This window comes from Watersipora subatra, chromosome 4 (genome assembly GCF_963576615.1).
Source record: "Watersipora subatra chromosome 4, tzWatSuba1.1, whole genome shotgun sequence".
NCBI classification, from domain to species: Eukaryota; Metazoa; Bryozoa; class Gymnolaemata; order Cheilostomatida; family Watersiporidae; genus Watersipora; species Watersipora subatra.
Window position 1 is genome coordinate 38,391,189 of NC_088711.1, and position 16,744 is coordinate 38,407,932.

Consider the following 16,744-nt stretch of genomic DNA (forward strand, 5'->3'; position numbering starts at 1 on the left):
TTGTATATGTACATGTATCTACTAATAAATAAATAAATACATAGACTTGTGACAGTGCTCTGATAACTTGAACGCTCTGATAACTCGAACACTTTCGCTCAGTCCCATGAAGTTTGAGTTTTCCATGGTTGACTGTATTTCCTGTCTCATTATATTAGTGGTGAAAATCAAAATTCCTCCTACAAAAAGTCATGCTAAGACTTGTGTACTATTTATCACAAAATCTAGCTTACCACACTTCTACCAATCACCTCACTAAATCTTTGAACATATTACCTTATCTCAAACTTGCTCTGCACTTTTGTTACAAGTTTAAAAATCCTGCTTAAACTACGCCCAGAATATCTGCATTTAGTCTTCCACACAAATGACAAACATTGTTTTTTATTTTGTCACACCAACATACTACATTTATCATCATATGTTTCAGCTTATGAACTTTCTGTTACTACAACCATCAGTTCCCGAATCCTCCCAGTATGTTTGTAATGTATGTATGTATGTATGTATGTATGTATGTATGTATGTATGTATGTATGTATGTATGTATGTATGTATGTATGTATGTATGTTTGTAATGTATGTATGTATGTATGTATGTATGTATGTATGTTTGTAATGTATGTATGTATGCATGTAATCCTCCCCAATTGTAATCCTCCCCTCTCGTAAGTTTCTGCATATGATTTTTCTGTTACTACAACCATCAGTTCACTATCCCGACGTTCCACAATTCTATTAGATTATCAACTTTTATGACTCCTTTGTTCAATTCAATGATTACCGATTTCTGTTTATTCATTTTTTTTCATTTCAGGCATCTAGTGAAAAACATCATTTTGTTAATTATTACTAATACCAATAAAAAGCTATACATTGCATACCACCTTTTGTCTATGGCCGGTGTGTTTTGACATGGTATATACTAACAGTATTAGTAATGTGGTTGATGTTAAACAGGCTGTATTAAAGGCTGTTCGACATTACATTGCCTTGGCGGTATACTACCAAAGCAGAAACAGTATTAGCAATCTGTATAACAAAACATAATGACAAAATAATAGCCGTTTTATGAGCTTCGATGGACAAAAATGCATGAAAATATATCAATGCTGAAAAATATGTGAGGAAATGCTTCATGTAGATAAGATCTAGGATACTAGTATTTGTCTAGTCTTTCATTGTTTCCAAGAGCACATTGTATAATGAGAAAGCTATATCATGGACTGGTCACTGAAGTAGACTAAATGGGTTTGTGGTAATGTGAACATTGTTATTACAGATGATCACTGAAGGATTGTGTGATAAACACTAACATACAGTGATAGAGTGTGTACCAACCTTTACATATCGGTAACTCAACATCTTTGCAGTTCTAACTGTTGGTTTAGAAATTTCGTCTCTTTTTCTATGAGAAGATATCTATTCATGTGTTTTTGGCACTAGGCTTTGTAGGAGGTATTGCCTATAAAATTACAAATAACGCATGCAAAAACTCAAGACCAAGATTATTTGCTAACGCAGATATATTTGAAACAAAGAAAAGAAACCTTACCTTCTCGAGTCCTGACAATGTTACAATACAGTCCTCTAGATGTGGAAGTTGATTCAATAAATAAGGATTCTATAACATAGAATAAAAAAGGGATAAAAATAACTCAATGATGTTAATGCCAGCAGTAATAAGACTTGATGGCTTGATAACATGATAAACGGCAAATGCAGAAAGAAGTATATTTTAAACCAAGTAAACAAACCTGTACATCAAAAATACCAACAACTTATTTTAGCAGTCTTCTAGATGTTAATATTTTACTGGTGTTTATTCACTGGTACTATGAAAAGAAATGAAAACAATGGAAAACTAAATAATGGGTTTAAAAAATATGTATTGTGAGTTATCAGCATTCAAAAATTGCAGTGAAAGCGACATTTAATAATTAGTTTGATTACATTATTAGTTAGATACAAAACATATCACTGCTATACCATTCACATGTGTTGTTAATTTTTACTATAATAGGAATGATGTTCATCCATCTGCTTCTCTGAAGGCACCCTAACAGCGTTAGGGAAAAAGGTTACCTCACAAAGGAATTGAACCCAGGGGCATCAGATTCACTATTAATTCACAGTGCACTAGACTGCCAAGTGTACTAGTTGGATATCATATCTCTTGTCTAGGGCCACATCATTATTATTCATTGAGGTTGTTTACTTTAAAAAACTTAAAAAAATATATATACAACTTTTCAAAAAATGAAGATAAATTAATTGAATACTGTTCATTACGTCTTTCCTGAAATGCCATGCTAGCAGTAGCTAAAGTTGAATGTTGGTTTAACGCTACAGCTACTAAAATGTAGGCTATATGTACTAAAGTTTAGGCCATTTGTACTAAAGTTTAGGCCATTTGTACTAAAGCTAGGCCATCTGTACTAAAGTTTAGGCCATCTGTACTAAAGTTTAGGCCATCTGTATTAAACTTTAGGCCATCTGTACTAAAGTTTAATGTCTGGATGGAGCACTCAGCCTGACAATAGCCAGCAGGTAGCTGTTTAAGAGGCTGGTTTTTAGGAATCAAACAAAGTTTTGAAACCAAATACTTTTAGTGACTTGACTGAAGGCACAACACATATGTGAGTGAAGTTTGGACAAAATTGACAAATAATGGTAAAACAATACCGCTTATGCAGACCAAGAGACAAACAGACACACAATGATGCAGTAAGATTCACCTTTCAATTGTTTAATTATTAAGATTTATTCCCTCTCCGCTGCATGGCCCTTCACTCTGAACCAGATTCATCCTAAAAACTAAATATACTGCAACCATTTACTAATGAGGTTTGACACATACGGAAGCCCTTCCTAACACCATGAATGGTCCTTCTGTGATTAGAACCACTGACCTACTGATTATATGTCAGTATACTAACCACTGAACCATAGCTGCTCCGTGGTACAGATGATTTTATTAAAATAGATTTAGCTATACTCAATACAAATAACATAAACCTTAATTTGGGATGCTAGTATGTTATTTCAACTAGTCTTGTCTAAAGAGAATCACTAAAAATGTTTAACTACAGCAATTTAGGGTTGAATGATATCACAGGTTGGTAGTCAAAGCTTAGTAAGATCTAATACGAGTGGTTAAACAAGAAAGAGCCAGTCAACAGCTGAATGACCATGACTTTCACTCACTTTGTGGTTACTCCATCTGAACACACATAGACCTATGCATAACTATGCTCCTTCTACTGATTATCAATTGAAACCTTCTATTAATATTACTGTAACAATTTCGTCTAGCTATGAATTCAACTCAGATTGAATTTGTTTATTGTTAAATTGAAAAATCTTACCTATGAAATGTCCCATCTATATAGTGTATAAATCTCAATGACTGTCTTTTATTGCTCAGTCATCTATGTGACCAACCCGTTATAGCGATAAAGGTTAAAGAATTAAAAATCTTCTTTGAGGAGGGTTTGATCTCAAAGCCTCCAGTTCTGGACAAGACAAGCTTACTCAGTAGACTATGCCTCCAACTGCCCACAGCTATTGATAAAAGTGAAGATATCAATTACATCAGTTAAAATACACATAACTGTTGTATCCCGCGTAACGATTATCAGCTAGCCTTGTGGCGCATGCACGCATGAACTCACTGGATGCATGCGGGCATTTCTACGGGTAATAAAAGTAGTTTATAAACAGTTGCAGGTAATGTAGTGTAAAGATAATGTAGTAAGTAAGGTAATGTAGGAAGTCTGGGAGACTCCTTCATGCCGAACCACAACAATCTCAAATCAACTGCACAATGGTAGTCAAATAAATACCGTAAGTCCTCATGCTCAAGCCGTGCGGCTTGTGCTCAAAAACAGATGACTCACGAAGGAAAAAATAATCCTCCAACAAGCCGCATATGCCTACAGACCGTGGCTAATGACTGAGGTTTTGTCGTCCTTGACCCCTTCGGGAGCGAGAGTGTTGAGACGGATTTCGCTATACCCCGTCCTTTTGAATAAGAAAACAGGCTACATCAGTACACGTAAAAAGAATTTTCTTTTACTTCCAAGTTTGAATTAAAATTCCTAAACCCTTGCATCAAGAACTTACTTGTCATGTCTCAGCTAGACTTTTATTGCGCTGTTAGAGGGCTTCACGTTTATGAAAATATGCCGGTAAAGAATGAAAAGGTGTTAATAACGTATGACTGAGGTGAGTTAAGCGTGAGCGAGAAATTCTTTTTAGTCTAAGTTATCCATAAACATGACCTTGAGAATAAATGAGTAGGTCGTCAAAACCACTTACATTAAAGTGTATCATGACTTCGGATTTATGGTTATATCACAAAACTGAGCAGATACCGCATTTATCGAGAAGCCGCCCTGAGCCCCACATAAGTTTTAAAAACTTGGCTTTAGCCGCGGTCTATGACCTTGAACCAGAAGCCGCGCCCAACGACAAGCCGCGGGGCTTGAGCATAAGAACTTACGGGATGTACTGGTATGCTTGCCAGTCCTGTTCACTGTGAGAGATTGTCATGAGTAATCAGTATATGGAGAATTATTCAGTGAATTTTTAGGGCTGATTAGTGGTGTAATGGTAGTGTTCTTGCCTTATGATCTGATGCTGCAGGTTGGACTCTGTGTGACTGAAATCCTTTTTCCAACACTTTTGATGTGGCTTCGGATAGAGGGAAGGGCACTCCTCTTATTATAGTAAAAATTGTATAACAGGATATAGAATGAAGCGCACACTGTATATAAAAACTGTCTTATTATGGTAAAGAATTGTATAACAGGGTATAGAATGAAGCACACACGGTATATGGAGAAACTCTCTTACTGTAGTAAACACTTGTATAACAGGATATAGAATGAAGCACACACTGTATATAGAGAAACTCTTTTGTTATAGTAAAGAATTGTATAACAGGATATAGAATGAAGCACACACTGTATATAGAGAAACTCTCTTATTATAGTAAATAATTGTATAACAGGATATAGAATGAAGCACACACTGTATATAGAGAAACTCTCTTATTATAGTAAAGAATTGTATAATAGGATATAGAATGAAGCACACACTGTATGTAGAGAAAGTACAAAGAAGCTATGCTTCATGATTGTGCTAATTCTCTTTAGATATAAACAAAAGAAAAGTAAGTTCTGCCCTCCTTTACCACATGCCATATCGATTTCTTTATTCTCTGGCAGCTCAGCTGAGTCAACCAGAGTCCAGAACTTGGCCAGACACAGGGCAGGCTGGCTCCCACCACAATACTTCTTATTTTGAGTTCATTATCTGTGCTCTTGTGTCTAGGGATGATCAGTAGCCTAAATTGTTCTCTTAAATAAGCTTTTGTATCATTTCCTTTTTACCCTATTTATACTAACTGCATGCTCAGTCTCAATGGCTACCTGGCTACCTTGATTCTCTGAACCATTTGTGATATTGAAGAACTCGCTCATTTTCAAGAGCTTTCAAAGATACCTTGGACTATTCAATTGTTACAACGCTCTTAGATTTCAACTTGGCTGCAGAAGCTCCTTGGAAGCTCACTTCAAATCGCCATGGAAACTCAGTGCGGTTGGGGAGGCTGCCACCAGCTGCCTGCATTAACAAAAGTCTGACATTCTTTTATTATTGACACAGATCTTTTTAAACTAATTCACTAAGTGGATCTCAATCTTCTATCTTGGTACAAGTATTGACCCCTTCGAAAACTTCACTCTATTAGTGATGGTATTTTGTACCTTTCATATGAGCTGCTTTTTATGACTTTAGAACTTTTTGTATCTACCTGTTATATTAATACTTTGAGAGGGTGTGTATTTCACATCACTCCTGTCATTATTGGGTTGCTTTTTAAAAATTGACTACAAGCATTCTTAACACTGTCATTTGTTAACGCATCTGTTTTTTAAATTTGGTCATTTGGTAATACCAATACTTGTTAACATTAGCATCAATTAACATTACCACTTGCTAACACTGATTTTTGTTAACACAAGCCCTATTTGATATACCCTAACTTAAGTTTTAGTAACTTTTTATTGATACCATGGTACTTTTCAGTTAACATTCACATACAGCTAACAATAAGTTTGAACATTATATAGATATTGATGCCTTTAATAAATTTTTTGTTTCAAAAATTTAGTTGTTACTTCACCTGATCAAATTGAAATACTTACAAAGCTTTTAAAGGCGTACAATTGTTTTGTAACCAGTAGAATGTTGTTTGGTTAAGTCAAAAGGATCATTTTGTGATCTGGTAAGGTTTACCCAGGTTCCTCATAGAGTAGTCATTGACATTCCTAGTCAAAGTGTAATCGTACAGAGAAATGTATTATATTCGTTCTATTCACAGTTTATTCCTTAAACTTATGGTAAAAAGTAACATAGCCTTGTAATTAGGTTTACATGTAGTTTGATTGCAACATAGATTATCACTCTAGTCATAAAGGGACAACTCCATACAAATATTCAGATTCAATCTGAGGTTGTTTTTAAATCCATGTTAATTATACCAATAACGAGACTTTATCTGGCTATGTTATGCTGTCCATTTACCGATGTTTGTGAGAATTAATTTTTTAATCTTAAGTTTTAAACCTTTTAGAAGAATCAAGAATTTTCCCAAAGAATGAATTATACGGATGGACTTGCAGAGCTGGAGATCCTTCACTGTCAACTATAGCTCGATTCTCATTAGCCCACTTAAGTATGAATCCATTCAATTTGTATATTGGCCCCCTGTAACAATAATATATTAATTATCTGTAATTATAGTGAGACTACAATAAGCTATTCAAGATGCCAAATAGATGTACAAAGGGTACATTGCAATACAAAACGCATAAAATAATTTCTTATAACACAGTAGTAAGGTTCCCCTTAGGCAAGTATAACAGATAACTAAACAGTCTCTACAGTATCACTGATCTGTATCTAGTGGATATCAAGTGGAATACTATAAAATATCGTGAAAATGGCAGATTGCAAAGCTCAACTAGTCTAGCAAACAAGTTATATCCTTAAAAAATATTTGTTAGTTTACAAAGGAGGTAACTCCAAAACTCATTTAACGCTGTGCAGTTCAGCCAATCAGATTAGAGAGTACAAATGCACAGAGGATTTTCTTCATACATGTATAGTAAATATATTCATCTGTATGCTTATGAGGAAACAACGGTACTTTAGAGAATGCACAAGTCACCGGAATGAAGGTGCTCTAGGAAAGATTGAGAACTTGTGGCTGTAGACTACTACTGGAGCCAGATTTCTGACTCAAGGCTTCAAGATATAGTCATTAGTTAAATAGTCAGTAGTTGTTGAGACATACTATCACATTGTAAATTAACAACAAACAAAAGCCATGCAATGGATTCTATTTTTCTTGAATATTTGGGACTCTTTATTTATACTGACTTTTAATCTGTATATAAAAAATAACATTTATGCATACTAGAAATTTATGAAATCTGAATATACATTTAAATTCATATTTGTTACGGTAATTTTACAACAATTTGCTAATTCATATCTTATGAAAGTTTTCACTCAGCTCACCTGTTTAGCCATGTCGGATTTTGTTGCCTTACTTCTTGTCACCTTTTATTTAACTTACCTGTTGGGTCATACCTCAAACATAAATTTTACTTTCTATGTCATTTTTTACTCAGCTTACCTGGTTAGTCTTGTTTACGCTGGTTGCCTTATTTCTTGTCATAAATTATCTAGCACGCCTGCTCAGTCGTGTCTTAGCCATCCACTACACTTTCTGTCATTCTTCACTTTAGACGTGGTGGCTGATCTGTAGATGATGTTTACTATCGACTGTGATTGACCCAGACAAAGGAGAACTTCATGTTTATGGTTGTTGTGCTGACAGAAGACTTTTTATTCTCAGCATTCTATAACAATTCCATAATACTAGTATATGAAATATGCTTATAAGATTACATGTATATACATCATTCTTGCTGAAAGCGAGGTTTTGACTTTCAAGAGAAATGTTGAGAATCGTCTCGCGTAGTTCTACAAGCGGTGTAAACAGAATAGACACAAAGTAAACATAGAGCTAACATGTGGTTAACTTACAACAAATGTAGATTGAACGCGGGAGTCAGCATAGATTGAACATTCAGTAAACATAGAGTGAGCATAATTGAGAACGACCGGCAATGTGCTAGTATGTGGAGATGAAAATTTACATAGTCATTATATTTAACAGCGCTGAGAATTAGGATGTCCCATTCAGTCCTTATCAAAAATTGGCATTATGAGAAGATGAACCGCTTAGAAACGCCAAGTCATGTTCTCACTTCCGAGTTTTGATGATTGATGAGTATGAAAAACTATATAAGGCTAACTACTTTACTCAGACATCAGATCAACTACAAGCACAGAGGAAACAGGTAAATATTTACTATTTACTCATGTATATTATTAATGCGGATTTTTTAAAACAGAAGATAGCTCAATAGAAAGGTTAAAGTAGCACTACTGAAACTGAAGATTAGCTGTTATATACATCATTTTATAAGTTAACATCTAAAGAAGACAGCAATCAACATATAGTCAGCATCTCAGTAGTTGCTAGTCTAACAATAACGTTGAAGATGAACTACTAAAAATTTTGGGTCACTTTTTAACTCTTAAATATTGGTCGATAAAGTATATTGAAAAATGCAGAAGACCAGTTAGTCGATGCAAGTATTAGTTCACCTGTAAACACTGAGGAAACAGGCATATGTTTAGTATTGAGTCATATATATATATAATATTAATGGGAGAGATTTCCCTAAGTGAGAAATACACAAACTAGTTTGGTAATGGGTTTAGCATACATTGCTGAGGTGGCAGGGTAACAGCTGTTTAATATATCATTCTATTAGTTTAAATTTGGAAGAGATAGCAGCTAAAATACTAGCCTATAACTCTCTACTCTTAGTCCTATTACGTTGGTTAATTGTATCCATAGTACATCCCTGTATCTTGTAGGTTTACAGATTCTCTCAAGTCTACACATCTCCTACAATAATGAAATTTTTGGTAGTATTTATGGCTGTCTGCCTTGCTTTCCATCAAATCAGTGCAAGCGGCTATCAAGGCAGCAACAGTTTTGGCAACTCTAGGTATGTGTGCTTGTTTTTCTTGTTTTCGGTGTCTTGTTTTCTGGTTTTTTTTGTTTTTTTGCTGATGAAAGAATATTATTGTTATTTTAAACAACGTAAAGAAGATTTTGTTAGTCACTTAAAATCAACAACCGTCTGCAACCCTGTCAAGTATTAAAATATGAGCGTATTTGTGTACCTTCAAACCTACACCTATGCTCATACCGCTGAAACTTTCAACTAGTCTTATTCTTCCCATAATGCAACATCAATATTTCATATTTTATATATCATGCTTCAGAGTTGGAGGAGCAAGATCTGGAGGATCACAGAGTGGGTTTGGAGGAGAGCTTGGACAAGGATTTAGTGGTGGATCCAGCAGAGGCTTTGGTGGATCCAGCAGAGGTTTTGGAAGTGGATCAAGCAGAGGCTTTGGTGGATCGAGCAGAGGCTTTGATGGAGGATCCAGTAGAGGTTTTGGGGGAGGATCTAGGCAAAGGTTTGGAGGAGGATCTAGGCAAGGGTTCGGTGGATCTAGACAAGGGTTTGGAAGCGGAGCTGGCCGTGGTGGTTTCAGCAGCGGAGGCAGAGGGGGATTTAGCGGAGGTTCTGAAAGAACACATGGAAGATGTAAGTAATAATATTTCTAACAGCATTTTTCTTTCAGTTAGTGTAGTAATGAACCTTTATTGCCTCACAGAAGGATACGTACTTGTTATAGCTTGTGAATATATGTATATCTATTAAAGCTTTTAATATTCTCATGAACACCTGAAAAAGTATTTACAGAAGTTGTAAAGAAAAACATAGGTTTTAGCAAATTTCAACATGAATTATTTTGGCGCCTTTTTTAATAATTTTTTAATTTAATTTTTAAATGATAACAAAATCTTTTAATACTTGCCAAAACTGGCTAAATCTGAACTTTTATTTCTGATAACTATTGCACAACAGCTGCTACTGTGTGTCTATGCTTCTAATGACTGTTCACATTTTGCACAGCCTCTACGTCTATTTTTCTAAAGGATGTTTGTTATTTATTTCATTATTGACTGTCAATTTGATAATACTTTTACAGACTAAATCTATGGACACCCTTTACAACCTGCCTACACTGACTTCCTGCTGTCATATCTGATTGATAGGATGTTGAACATTTCATTTATATGTTAATGTAATATGTGAATACTAAGTTATACCTCTTTTAATGTTTGTTTTCTTTTTTTACCATTTCTATCACTTGTTGATTTCAAAATAAATGTATTTGTTTTATGATATTACTTTATAATAAGTTTATATTGTTTAACAACTAAAGTCATGCATCACAAGCAAATAACTAAACTTTTTAACATAAACTAAGAAATTAAATAAGTAAAAGGTTGGCAGGTGAGCAAGGATTAGATAACAGCAGTTACAAATATTAGCTGAAATGTTATTTAGTTGTTGTATTGGATAGGATCTTAGTAAACTTGATTTAAGATATGGTTTCACCATGTTTCTTGTAATGCAAACCAACAGCCAAAAACCAACAAATAAGGAATGGCATATGTTTACCTTATAAGCCAACCATCTTAGGATTAAAAGCAAGAAATGACCACAATATTAGTACAGTAGACTATATTTTTTACAGTTTGTGCTGACTCTATAAACAAGCGGAAAGCTAGCAAACATTGAAAATACTTGATTCATATATTAGTTCCTAGCAGTTGGAGAACAATTCCCACAAAACCTACTTAAAAACAAAATACAAAACAAGCTGTTATAGCAAATGCAAGGCCAGAGACTGCCATGCACTTTCAAAAAAATATTTGTATTTTTTCAAGCTGACCTCAAACAGGACTAGATGGCATAAAAAATTTATTTACAGTATCAAAAGTGAGGATTAGGTTTAAAAATTTACAATTTAAAAGACAGATTATGTCTCAAACAATCAAGTTGTGTGATTACCTGTCAAACTTCAGATTGGCCTGCTTCGTCAGTTTGATTAGGTGAGTGCTTATAGGTTGGTGGGTGTTTTTGACATCACCATAGGTCTTTTTGGTAATTGTGCCCTCCAGTCAATTGTCCACTTGTTAGGCACATTAAACACTACATCATGGCAGCTCATGAAAAGATACCCACAAGTTAAGAATGTCTGAATTACTCATCTGTTTCACTGTCATACTTCCTTCCAAACAGACAAGAAGCACCACTAGTGTTCTATTTTAAATATAATGAGTGTCTATGCTTTCAATGGGGCTTCTTTATAGAGTTCCAAAGCAAATATATTGCATCATTCTAAATACATGTATCTGTACTAAAATAATTAAAATTTGGGAAATAATGAGCTAAGCTTTTATGTCGTGGCTGTGATGAAAGAAGGAGAAGATAATTTATATGTACATGTAATTGGATATCATATCTCTTGTCTAGGGCCACATTATTATTAGTCATTGAATCTGTTTGCTTTAAAAAGCTTAAAAATATATCTACAACTGATCAAAAAGTGAGAAGATGAATTAATTGAATACTGTTCATTATGTTTTTCCTGAAATGCTAGCAGTAGCTAAATTCAGTGTTGGTTTATCGTTCCAGGTCCTAAAATTTAGTCCAGCGAATAGTTTAGGAATGCTACATGGATGTTTATATGCTGATGGCTTGAGATTGGTTAGACTTTGTTGTGAAATTAACAACTTAAACTGAGATACAAAACTACTGGCACGTACACAGGTGGTGCTTTCAGACAAATTACACTTAACTTCTTAGCCTAAAAAATAGTAGTAAACAATCCGTTCAAACTAAACTGCTACAAAACAAACTTGTAAAAAATTATCAAATTATTGTTGTTGAAAAAGTAGAATGTAGATGTGTATTGGAATTTTTAACAAAGAACAGTTCATAACAGCTGACTACGTGAGTGAAAAGCATAAACAAAGGTTTGCTGCCCATCATAACTTACTTTTTATGCATTAAAGTAAAAGTATTACAGAACATTAGAATAGAGAGATTAAATTTTATTTGAATAAATAATTTTTAATAACAACTTATTACCAAAATTATTTCTATTAAATATATTAATATTATTTTAAAGTATAATACTCACCACTCATATCCATAGTCCCATGACATTATCAGCTGAATACTGCACATAGAAATTATTTTAATTTACACTAACACAAATAACTAACCTAACATAACTTTAATATCTAATTTAACAAGAATGTATTTGGCTACCTTTATTTATTTAAGTTTAACAGATATATATTCTTATTTAGTTTATGTTAAAGTATGACAGCCAGCAGCGAAGTAGACTGTCACAAAGTAGAAAAGAGAGTTTACATAGTTATTGTATTTATTCAGACTCAAAGATGAAGATATCTTCATCTTTCTTCATCATGCAAATCCTATATTAAAGTGAAAGATGAGTCACTGTTAAATGTAATGTCCTACATCCAAATATTGACAGTTAATACATATTGAGGAGTTGGAAAAGACAGTGATTGAATACAGACATTAGCTAAACAGCAAACATATAGTAAACAGATAACATACAGTAAACAGGTTTTGCCATTGGATTATCCAATTTTTGTAAGTATATAGACTTCAAGTAATAAGTAAGTAAATATGAAAATCATTTTAGTTTAATGTAAGGTGAGTGCAACACTATTGTGACTAAAATTGTTTACTTTTGTATACAGACTTTTGTTTGATATATGTGCCTAAATTTGCTTTTGAATTATAAAAAGCAATCAGATGATCGTGAACTAATGCATGCTTACAAAATATTGTGTACTCAAAGATCTTTAAAAGAAACAGGCTAATATAAACCAATTATCTGGCGATTAAAGCTTAGAAACTATGATTATGAGTATATAGCTGTTCATCCATTTAGAGATGGTAGCCTCAGTTGGTGACTCTATATCTCCAGGAACTGGTATTACCTATTATTATTCATATAAGCTAACAACTGTATCAATCACTCTTTATGACAAAACATGTCTAACAACTATTCAGTGATATTCAGTTGTTTTTAGCCTTTTACCACTTCATTTTGTTGTTTATGAATTGACAGCGATGACTTCAATGACCCTGTTGCAAACAAGAAAGTTGCAATTGAACAGAAGTAGAGTTACTGTATGCCGCAACTTCAAAGACAATGTACGAAATCTCAAATATAACAGCAAAAATGTAATTAAATTAACTTTATTTGAAGTTTACTTAAGTTAAAACAGACAAGTCATAACTTTATTATCACCTCAACCTGCATTTCATATCCACTATACTAGCAAGGATATCCATATACAGCTATCAGCATGTATACTCATACGTGGAGTAGATGCTGAACTTTTTCACTTATTAATTGAACAATTCATATTACCAATACTTTATTCACGCAAGAAGCTTAGCAAATTCTTGCAAATAATTCTTTTGAACTATTTGTCCTTGACCTTTTGCAGATCAACAGAGTGTTGCACATTTCACCCTGTTACTTTTAGCCTTGATTTGTATCAATAATACTAAATATTAATTTTTATTGTGTTAAACTTTGTTAGTTGCTTTCATTGTGCATTTTAGTTTATAAATAAAAATTATAAGCTGAATGAATTATATATAATTCAACAAACAATAAAAATTACAAAAACAGATAAAGAGAACTAACAGCTGATGAATTTCAGTTTTGCACAATGCCATAGAATGCTTCTATAGTGTCTACCATCCACTCCATCAAATGAGACAATCAAGTGTCAGTGTCTGAAGGTAGCAGTAAGTGTCCATATATTTAGTCTGTAAAATATGAATCAACTGATAAGTACAGTAGCATTAATAAACCTACAGTGAGTTTAGTAGTTGACTTAGAAGAATAACAAACAAGACTAGGGAATTATTCACATAAACCAAAATAGCATTAATATTGATACCAGAAATATATTTAACTATTCTTATTGCCTCATATTTGAAGAAATGTACATGTATGATAGTTATTACACTATAGCTTTTCATAAGATGCAGGTACTATGATATATAATTTGTAATACAGTTTAAGGGTTATGAGTTCAATGTATATTAGGTACATGTATATATAGTTCAACATATATATATATATATATATATATATATATATATATATATATATATATATATGTTAAACAACTTACTGAAATATACAACTTTGAAATGATGAAAGGGCAAATTCAGCCATTCTGTAACTAAACTTGAACAAGTGTTAGCTATAAGCAAGAACACCAATAACGTTACTCATGGTCATGCCAAATGCATCCTCAAAATACTTGAGTTAGTTATCACAAGGAGAAACCATTAATCATTAAATACTGTTGGCACTGTTCATTAAGCTATGAGACAACAAAAGTTCTTATGTAATTTAATTATAAAGAAAGAACTTGATAAAATTTTTATACTTACATCTTTTTTGTTGAGCCTTTTTTAGACTTTGCTCCAGACCCTTGGTTAGATCCCTGTCCAATTCTTTGACCTGACTGATGTCCAAACCATCCACTAGCTTCTCCTCTAAACCTTTGGCTAGCTCTTCCTTCATACTCGCAGTTAAACCCCTTCCCATCCCTTTGATGTGAATGAGATGTGAACCATTGTCTAGCTCCTCCAATTCCTTGGCTAGATTTTCCTCCCATCTCTTGGCTGAATCTGTCTCTAACTTTTTGGATGAGATGAGATCTAAAACCTTCATTAGCTCCTCTTCTAAATCCTTAACTGGCTCTTCCTTCAACATCTTGGCCAGCTCTTCTCTTATATCTCTCTCCAACTGCTTTCTGTAGTCTTGCAGATCTTACTCCCATAAACTTACTCTTTTTGACTCTGAAGTATCATAACCAATCTATAAGACGTCTCCGTTAAACTAGCAAAAGAATAGACAAAAATACAAAGATTAAAGTTTAAACAGGAATTCATGTACATCTGAATATAAATAACTCAAATTGTTTTAGAAGGTTTGTGATATTAGGTGACTTACTAACACTAGCTGCAATTTCTCACAAGAAAAATAGCACATAATCAATACTAGCAATGAAGTTGAGATGTAAATTCGCCAACCTTGCCCAAAGTTACTAACGCTGTCGCTGCCATAAAAGTAATTTGCTCTGAAGGAAAGCGAGGCAGAAAGCCATAAGTGCTACCAAAAACTTCATCATGATAGAAGGTATCTAGACATTAGAGAATCTGTAAATCTACGAGATACAGGGATGAGGTGGTAAAAATTTGTACTTTAGTTATAATCATTCAAAATTATAACAGATAAACAGAAACAACTACTGAAATGCTGACCATAAGTTAGTTGGTCTCTTCTTTAGATGTTAAATTGGTATAATGATGTGTATGCAATATAACAATATACATAATTTTATTGAATGCGTGAAGTATATTTGTGAAAATATTTTGATGAATGAGGGTGCGTGAAAGTGTAAACAGAAGCCATCTTGTACAACTACGTCCTATTTGAGCCGTTTTGGAAAGAAATTCTAATCTACGTCGGTCTCGTGATGGCGGCGATTAACTGTTCGTGTTTTAGCTTTTAAGAGCTTGTAATCACATTTCCATATATTTTGCGTCTACAACACAGCAGAGTAAGACATAGTGAATCTTTTGATACCAAATAGCTGTAATGTGAATTTTGTTGCTAGTCAATCTTTAAAGAATGTAAGACTATGTTACAAGCTCTGGAACATTTACTTTAATAGCTTTAGTTACGCAATGACCTGTAATTTGTTAACATAATTAACGATACTATGCTCTGCAATGATAATCAGCTTTTAGCTTGTTTTTAGTTAGATGTTGCACTGTATCCTTAATAATAGAAGTCAATGATGGTACAATTAAAGTCTTATAAAAAACTGGACCGTGAAAATGTAAACAAATCTGCTTCAAAATTATAGACAAAGTTCCAGAAATAGTTTTGTCAATATAAAATAAGCACATTAGTAAAATAATATGTGAACTGAAGCACTTAACTGCAGTCGTAAAACCTTCTATTGTACTGACCAATAGTAACAAACAACAGCTATAAAAGTTTTGAGTAAAAGCCTTTAGGAAACCTTCTAGATCATCTGTCTAATAGACTAAGTTTTGGCAAAAAGAGGTTTGTGTTTATAAAACTTTAGGCTTCTATTCTAAACATCTCAGTTCGATCTATAAGAGCTTTTTAACATGTAGGCCTACTTCAGTAAAAAACTAAATCTCATTTTAACCACCAAACCTGAATTAACTATGAGATATGAATACCTCTTCTTTTCTTTATCACTTAAAAAGTGACAAAGGAAAAGAAAGATTGCATCAGCATATATTTTGCAAAGTTCACCCTGACTTGGAACTCTCACTAGAAGTCAACATCATTATTCAGTGCCATCATCTTTCATGACAAACAGTAGTACAGTTATGATTGATTACATATTAGTTTATAATCTATCAATCAACAACCGTTGCTAGAGGTAGCAGTATCCTGCCATCCACTACTGCTTCTTGGTAATTAATAGTGAACAGGGTCATACACTGGGACATTTTGTCGAGTCTAGGAATTCCACAAAAGTAATGGAAAGCAAAAGTGTGAACTGAACTAAGAGTTAAGAGTTATTAGACACAGTTATACAAAGCTGTGTACA

At 33.5% G+C, this 16,744-nt stretch overlaps 1 long non-coding RNA gene across 1 annotated transcript; it reads left to right on the plus strand.

Moving 5' to 3' along the window:
- The first annotated feature begins 9,667 nt into the window (after positions 1-9,667).
- Positions 9,668-10,412, plus strand: LOC137395177 (uncharacterized). The gene is made up of 2 exons (XR_010978458.1): positions 9,668-9,767; positions 10,216-10,412. It is a non-coding gene; the product is annotated as an uncharacterized lncRNA (long non-coding RNA).
- The last annotated feature ends 6,332 nt before the right edge of the window (positions 10,413-16,744 follow it).